An 8,344-nucleotide genomic window follows, 5' to 3' on the forward strand; every position below is an offset into this window, starting at 1 on the left:
AAGACCCTACACCAAGTAGATAATCCTGTAGAAATTTTTAAATGATCTAAAGGAATCTGAAGAATTTTGTAATGGAGGGAAATTACTCCCCTGCCCCCCATAGGTCTATTTAATAGCAGGTCCAAAGAGTTGGACCAGTCTACTGGAGAAAAGACGCGTATCATAGAGCGCACATAATGCTGCGCCTGATACATTGCCAAAGAGTGGGAATGAGGCAAATTATATGTATTCACCAGTTCTGCCACTCCATAGGGTCTATGGTTCTCAATGGGAAAGGTATTCCCCTATCTGGCCATGACGAGAAAGGCGCGGAAGCCTCTGTTTTGAAACTCGGGATTTAGTAGTAGTGGGAGGAAAAGAGAATGGTGAGAATTTTAAATTTCTTTGTTTTCTAGTGTATTGCCAAACTCTCCATGTAACCATCAGTAAGGGATTATTAATAATATCCTCAGAAATCTCCTGTCTATTGAAATGAAGGAATGCCATTATGTGTTGGACCAATTTTTTTTACCTGACCATCTGTGAGTCAGTATATAGATCAGTCTTGTGTATCCAATCTCGTATGTATCTCATAATTCCAGCATGACTATATAATTTTAGGTTAGGTAAATTAACCCCTCCGTTGGCCCTAGTTTGCTGAAGTTTCACTAAGCCAATACGAGGTCGTTTGTTCTTCCAGATAAATTCCCTAAATGTTTTATACAGGGATTTTTCATCTTCCTTGGAAAGCAAAATTGGCAACATCTGTAAGGGATATAACAATTTCGGGAAAGATATCATTTTTGGTAAATGGATTCTACCCAAGTATGATAGCATGAGGTGTCGCCATTTAGACAAATCCCCCACCACCTCCCGAATAAGTGATTTCATATTAAGATCATATAAATCCCCCATATTTCGAGGTAATTCAATTCCCAAATATCTAAGTGAAATAGGGACCCATACTACCGTGTATAAATCCCCCCAATGCGGTCTCACTATAGGACCCAAGAACAGTGCTTCTGATTTGTCTGAGTTAATACTAAAACCTGAAACCTTGGCAAAATCTGACATTTTATCAAAAATTTTTGGTAGAGTTTGTTCTGGATCCGAGATATAGAGTAATAAATCATCAGCAAAAGCCTGAACTTTAAGTTCGTGAGAACCCATCCGAATACCTGTAAAATCTGGCCAAGACTGGAGAACACGCAACATTGGGTCTAGGGCAATGTTAAATAACACTGGTGACAAAGGGCATCCTTGTCTAGTGCCCCTCATCATTGTAAAGGAGGAGCTACAAGTGCCATTGATCATCAATGTAGTGGTCGGTTCATGATATAGAAATCTAAATAAATCCGAAAAGGATCTACCAAAATCTCGTAGTTCAAAAATTTTAAGCAAGTGATTCCACGACACTGTATCAAATGCCTTTTCAGCATCTAAGCTCAAAAGCATTTCTTCCAAATGGGATCGGGAGCTAGAGTGAGACACTATAGCTGCTAAGGCCGTTCTAACCCCCTTTACCGAAAACCTACCTCTTGTGAAACCCAATTGATGGTGTGTTAGGATGTCAGGCAAAATTAATTGAAGACGATTGGCCATAATTTTGGTCAGTATTTTGAAGTCTTGGTTCAGAAGTGTAATAGGTCTATAGGATGTAACTAATTCCGGGTTTTTAGAAGGCTTAGGTATGACTATGGTAAATGCATCATTAAAATTTGGATAATGAAATTGACCTTCCAATATTCCCTTGAATAAGGTAGTAAGAAATGGAACTAGTTGGGGTTGCAACATCTTGTAATATTCCCCTGCAAAACCATCAGGGCCTGGAGATTTGTTATTATGAAGGTGAGAAATAACCTCTGAAATCTCTGTTTCTGTAATATCTTGAAGTAAAATATCCCTTTGGGTTGAAGTGAGTTTTGGAAGCTCCGCTTCATTCAGCAGATCTCTACGTACCTCAGGGAATTCTGGGGGAGCTGTATATAGAGACTTATAATAATCTTGGAATGTGGATACTATTTCAGGTGTAGATATCAAACGAGCAGTTATAATAGGGTGTCTTATTGTTTTAATAGTGTGTCGAGTATTGTGCACCTTCACCATATTAGCTAATAGGCGTCCCGATCTATTGCCCCATCTATAATAACGATTTTTTGCATAATCTATCTGAGTCCGAGCATTGGTCAACAGAAAACCCTCTAATAATTGACGATGTTGTTTGTAGACCTCAATATTGTCATCAGAGGGGTCAGCCTCATATTTAATATAAGCCGTATGCACAGCATCATGTAATACGCCATATTTACTCCGATATTCCCGCTTCCTCCCAGCCTGATAAGCCAATATATGACCTCTAATGACCGCCTTGGAAGTTTCCCAAAAAAGGACTGAGTCCTCCCAATGCTCTATATTGTCATCAACGAAGTCCATCCATTTGGATTGGAGATATTGTTTAAAGTGATATGACCGGCTAAGAAAAAATGGGAGCCTCCAAAATTTACGTGACACCTCAGACGACTTAGTTCGGATATCTAAAGAAACCGGAGCATGATCTGATATGACTATGCTATGGATATCACTAGAACGTACAGAAGGAATCAATTGATCATCCACTAATATGTAATCAATTCGGGAGAATGATCTGTGTACTCGAGAGTGATAAGAGTGTGTCCTGTCAGTGGGATTAAAAAGTCGCCACACGTCACATAGATTGTGAAGCGAAAGTAATAGCCCCACACCCCCTGGTCCCGATGATGATAAAGAGGCTGAAGATCCAAGTCTATCGAGTGTCTCATCAGCCACCCCATTAAAGTCTCCCCCCACCAGCAGGTTCGGAGTGGATCGACCCAAAAGCAAATTAGAAATTGTTCGAAAAAATTCCAAGTTATAGGAGAGTTGGGAGCATAAATATTCAGGAGAGTATAGGGTTCCCCCCGCAAAAGCACATCTAGTAAAATATATCGGTCCTCCGGGTCACATTCTGAGCTAATTATAGAATAATCTAAGCGTTTGTGAAACACTACGGCCACACCTCTTTTCTTAGTGACAAAGGAAGACTAAATGCATTCCTTAATCTAGGAGCTACGCAGACACATATCATCCGAATGCGCCCAATGTGTCTCCTGCAAAAATGCTATATCCGATCCTAATTGTTTAAAGTGTGTAGCCACTCGTCTACGTTTAATTGGAGAGTTTAATCCCCTCACGTTCCAAGAGACCATACGGATAGAATTATGTACTGTGGAAACTAAAGTAGGATTAGCAGCTGAAGACATTTATATTATCTAACCCCAGTCTAGAGACTGAACCCATGCAGATATTATGAACCACCATGTCCGCCCCCCATCCCAGCGAGTGGGGAGCCAAACTAGAAAAACAAAAAAGGGGGGTGCCGTTTGCCACGCCCAAACTACTCAGGATGAGAAGAATTCCATATATTACCATTAGAACATCATTTTGCTCTGACAAACTCCATTTTCTATTTTCCTCCAAACATATAAACAAGGAAACATGTATTACATTACATATTTCCATGGCACATAAAAATAATACAACAGAAATGAGAAAAGTCAGAACCCAAAACCGAGGGAACCCAACCTCCCATAACATATTTTGTATGAAATAGAACAGTACACTATGTGTGTCCCTCTTTTGTAAATAAAGACACAGAAATATCAGGGTATCAAGCATTAGGTCCCGTTGAGTTAGCAAATCTAATAGGTAGGGATTCACGTATGTTTTGGCCTTATCTAGGTCATCATACTCATACTCCGTCCACAGTAACTTTCAGTTTCGCAGGGAATAACAGAGCAAATTGGATATGGTTATCAGTATTTTGCAAAGTGGAGTGAATTCTTTTCTTTTTTGAGACACTGCGGCCGAGAAATCCTGGACCATCAAGAGTCTGTGACCCTCAATAACCAGAGACCCCTGTCGTCTATAGGAAGGAAGCGCTAACTCCCTGTCTCTGAAATTTAAATATTTAGCTAGTACAGGGCGGGGTCTAGAAACGTTGGTAGATCTCTCTGGTCCCAGTCGATGTGCACGTTCATGGGAGGAGACATCTGGGTTATACCTAAGGCATTATTGAGATCATTTTGCAGATATTCAATTAAGGCGAACCATTTCACCGTTTCCGGAATTCCCAGAAACCTGAGGTTATTCCTTCGATTTCTATTCTCCAAATCATCTATCTTATCTAGGAGAGCCTTAATAGTATCTCCCTGTGAGGTAGAAGACGATTGTAGAGCCGACATAGTGTCCTCCACATAGCTTGTGCGTTGTTCCACTGCGTCAAGTCTCTTTTCATGAGACTCTATTTGTGAAGTCATGGACACCAAAGTGGAACTGAATTCCTTAAATTGTTGTTCCATTAGGGGCTTAATGACCAAAAGCATCTCCTGAGCCGCTGCTGTAGCAGTAGGAGCTGCCAAAAGCACTGAGTGCTGTGTATCTCCCTCTAAGGCCAAAATAGGTGACGATGGGGGAGTGATAGAAGGACCAGGGGAATTAGAGGGGGAAGACACCGTGGAAGCAGATGGCTTCGCCTGAGACATAGTACCCTTCGCTGACTTCCTGGTCATTGTAAAATATTTTTGCATACCCAAAACAGCCACAGTAAAAATGAAAGATAGTAACGTATATATTCCTATATCTACTTATACACACGTGTATATATATATTGGTTGTAGAGGGACTACTACATATAATCAAAAATCATACATCATGACATGATGTATCTTGAGAATAGAGAAATATCTCAAAAATACAGATAATACACAATATGCATTATAACGTGAATTGCAACATTCGCCACTAGATGGCAGTAAGATCACATAAATCAATAAAATAAGCCTCCTAAACTGTGGAAGTATAATCCACTATATAGAGATATTAAGAAGGAGACATAGGATTGGCAGATTTAGGGAAAAGTGGGCCCAAGATTGAGGAAAGAAAGGGGTATAGGGGGGAGAAAAATCACAGACAAGGGAGAGGCATGAGGTCAACAACCACAGAATAAACACTTGCTTATTTTAGCGGTGTATCAGGACAAATTGACAGAGGGATAACAAGTCCGCCTGTATGTGTCCCAGAGGAAATCTCCCTCCTCCACCGCTTAGATAGGTGTCAAGCACTTCGATCAGGGCAGGCAGGACATCCACAATCAGGTGCAGCCTAACAGCTCAACCTCAGCTAAAGTCACGAGGCCGAGTATGCAGATCTCAATTCTGTGGGACTCTGGACCCAGGAGCGGTCACCCCGGACAGCCCCTTCACAGAACGCCAGGCACAGCAGACACTGAACCCTCCAGCGGCACAGCCGACAGCAGACCTCCAGCAGTTCAGGCAATCAAGCACCACTGAGGGAGACCAGGTGTGGTCAAAAATGGCCGCCAAATTCACAGGCAGATCCCCTCCGCGTCTCCACGGCCGCCGACAGCTCCCCGACAGGAGGAGAAGGCCGTTCCGCTCAATGGGGCAGTAAGAATGTCCCAGTCTCCGGGTCCCGTCTGCGAGGTCAGGAAGAATTCAGCCTCCTCGCCCACGATCCAGGCAAGCCAGGTAAGTCCACACCACAGGGGCCGCTACCGCAGGCGTTGGTTAGTCACTCCTCCGCTAGAATTTCGTGGGGAGTATTCCCCAGGGCTGAGACCAAGCTGAAGACGACCCGTCCAGTCTCCGACCAGCCCGCTTGCAGGAAACAGGCGCAGTTCTATGGGTTCTCCAACTCCCGCGCAGGAGCTCCCACGTCAACAAGATGGCGGATAAGCTGAGCGCTCAACAGCGTGAGCCGACTCCGGGGATAAGTAACAGCTGGGTGAGTGAAATGGCCTGCATCCCACTCCCCGCCGGGCCACCAAAGCCTCCTGCGCCAGTCAGGGTAGATGGGCCTCCAGATATCTTGCCTCTTAAGGGTCTAACGGGAGTCAAAGCTGAGGAGCCCTAATAAAATGCGGCCACATACGAGGCCCGCCCACCGGAAGTCACATTCAGCTTAGTGACTATACCGGATTTTCCATTATTACTACATGTATGTATATATAGGCTTGTTATGTAGGGGGTCTAGTGATTTCATGTATAGATAACGATAGGTTTTGTATATGTAACACCTCCACTTCCGTGCCAGGTTTTACCTATTGCTGATTGTTGAGGTAGGATATAGCCCTGCCCCATATGGATGTGGAGGGGTATAAAAAGATGGATGTGTTTTAGTTCCAGTACACCCTGAGGAAGGACTTGAAAGTCAGAAACGCGTTGGTGGTTAATTGAGGGTCATTCCTCGGTTGAATTGGAACTTACCTTGGCACTTTAGACAGCTGGGTGCACCTTACCAAGATCCCTAATTATTCCGGATAATTTTGGTGTCTGTCGGGTTGGTACTTTTGCCTTTCACCGTGTAGCCCTCTTTAGTTTTTATGTAGATTTTTGTATGTAATTTTTATGTTTGGGGCTCCTATTGGGTTTCATGTAACCCAAGGACGTATATTTTTATTCTTGGATTAAAAACAAGTACTATTTTATCCCTTGGAAGTTGGACTATTTTTTGGTTCTGATTATTATAAATGTTATCTTCGCTGAGGATGGAGTTTTAATTGTCTTCTGGGAAAAGATACCTTTGTGTGAACACCTATACCTGATTTCAGGTGAGTGTATTCCCAGAGGGGAACAAGTGCTGAGAAGTGTTCTATCTATAACCAGAGTAAGAGTGTCAAAAGATACCTTTATGTGAACGCATCCCACCTATTTTAGGTGAGTGGCGTCATTACCGATTGTTGACCATTGGAAATATTATTCATCGTTTGGAATATAACTATATATTATCTTCTCTCCTCATGTTGAGATCACTGTACTATCCATGATTGAATAAGAGAAGACTGGATATAGGAGGGACAGCGCTCCCACTCATTTTTGTCTTGTTTCTGCCAAGCCCTGTATTACTTGGAGGTTTTCCTCTTCTTAATTGTCATATTATTTCATTAGTCATTCAGTCTCATAATAACTTCTTGCCATCTAATCCCATGCAGACCCTGCCTCATTTTGTTTTCTGTGCTCCATGTTGCTGATTAATCTGGGCTGGCAAAACCCCAGGAGCCATGTAATTCTGCTGGCACCCAATGTTTGGGAGTTTCCATCCCGATGTGAATGGACACACACTACCCCCCAGCTCCTTAGAGGTCCTTGCTGGCTGTAACTAGGTACTTGTGCATAACCTATTGTAACAGGGTCGAGGAACTGGTACCATCTCCTTGGGTAGATGGCACTGTGCAGCAGCTGAGAAATCACACAAAGTCTGTTGGTCTGATGCAACTGGCCTCAGACAGTTTTATTATTATGCAGCAAAACAAAATAAACAGAAATAAACTCCTTGCTATCTGGCACTAACTAAACGCAGAAGTGTTCCTAGCTCACTAATAAACAAAGTACAAGAAGTTTTTACTAGGCTTGGGTTACCTGGTTTCAGCAACCTGTTTCTCTCATAGACACACAAAAGACTCTACTTTCCACAGGCAGTGTCTCTGTAATGATCAGCCTCACAGCCCTAAAAAACAGTCACACAGCTGAAAGCCCTAATTAGCCTCCTGTTAAGTTAATAGCCCAAAAAGCTCCTTACACAAAACAGCTTCCTAAGGTTTCAAAAGACATAGGGCCTGCTACAGACTCAGATTCAAAGCTGCGCTCGCTTGCTCTGAGCGATTTTCGAACAACTGCGCATGCATATAAGTCGCAGTGCGCAAACTAGCGTCTGCGATGTGAAATCGTCCGCTTGTAGTACACATCCTGGCCACTATTTTGAGTGACAGATTGCGCCGTTTGTGGGTGGTAACAGGGGAAGGTGCTTGTAAACGGGGGTGTGGACCTGCGAATGCAGGCGTGCCTGACCTTCAGAACGGCGTTTAATGGGTGTGCATAATTAGCAAAGTAGCGTCATTACACACGTGACTGGGTTGTATTTTAGCCTGTACTGCTCGCAGTGTTGTGGTGGGAAAAGGCTACCACAAGCGCTGCGAGCAGCTGCGATGGCTCTCGATGTTCCCGATTAATCCTTGCACTGCCAGAGATGACGTGTGTTGCGAGTGGCAAAGGGACGTCTTTATACAGGTACGAGCGCATAGTGCGGCCACTCGCTGTTACTTAGTGGGCGACTTTAAGCGACTCAGTGTGAAAGCATGATTTAAATAGCCGGCCCCTTTTAACCTGTGAGCGGCCGCAAATAGTGTACGGGTCTGAATCAGGCCCATAGAGCAGGAATCTAGGGTCAATATACCTGCCTTCCACTATGATGCCAGTGACCTAGTCACACTATGTAGTCTTATATTGTTCCACACATATACGGTGTATCACTTGCAGGTTCTTATAAGTGA

Source organism: Taudactylus pleione, unplaced genomic scaffold (genome assembly GCF_031769625.1).
Source record: "Taudactylus pleione unplaced genomic scaffold, aTauple2 ptg000699l, whole genome shotgun sequence".
Lineage (NCBI taxonomy): Eukaryota > Metazoa > Chordata > Amphibia > Anura > Myobatrachidae > Taudactylus > Taudactylus pleione.